Source organism: Lethenteron reissneri, chromosome 28 (assembly GCF_015708825.2).
Source record: "Lethenteron reissneri isolate LAM-NWPU_2019-01 chromosome 28, ASM1570882v1, whole genome shotgun sequence".
NCBI classification, from domain to species: Eukaryota; Metazoa; Chordata; class Hyperoartia; order Petromyzontiformes; family Petromyzontidae; genus Lethenteron; species Lethenteron reissneri.
In genome coordinates this window covers 4,344,316-4,344,908 of record NC_083806.1, presented here as the reverse complement: position 1 = coordinate 4,344,908, position 593 = coordinate 4,344,316, and positions in this window count along the sequence as shown.

Below are 593 nucleotides of genomic sequence, written 5' to 3'. Positions count from 1 at the left end.
CAAAACTGCTCTAGAGAGTTGTACACCCCTAGCTACCAGTGCTATCAGTGGCCTAAAATAAAATGTTTCGCTCCGGATGATTGCTGCAAAGTATGACCTGTGTTTTTGATTTAGTGTGCTGATCTTAAAGGTGCATTGAAAATTTATAATACTCCGATTGATGCTCCTGCTGTTGTGGAGTGACTCATGTAGCCAGCTATGGCTGCAGGGTTTTGGTAGTCCATGTTGTTTTCATTTATTGTGAAAATTCTGTCAGTTCCTATGATCACTGTTTCATTGCTTTATTTTGGTGATTTCGAAAAGTTTACTGGTTTGGTCCATGTTTGTTGTAGTACGGAGTAAGACTGATGGCCTTAATCTAAGTTGTCTTGTGGTTGTTGCTGTTTGACTTGCCTCCCACTGGGATTTTTGTACACAGCATTGGTGTACGGTGCTTTTTCTGCAATATTTTGCTGTCTTTTCTTGGATTTTCTGTTTGCACTTGTTTTTTGTTTGTTGCGGTTGCACCCGATTCAAGAGCCGAATGGCTCACAGGGCTATACCTAATAAATTAACTTGAACCAACATTAGTGCAATGAGAAGCCTTGGCACAA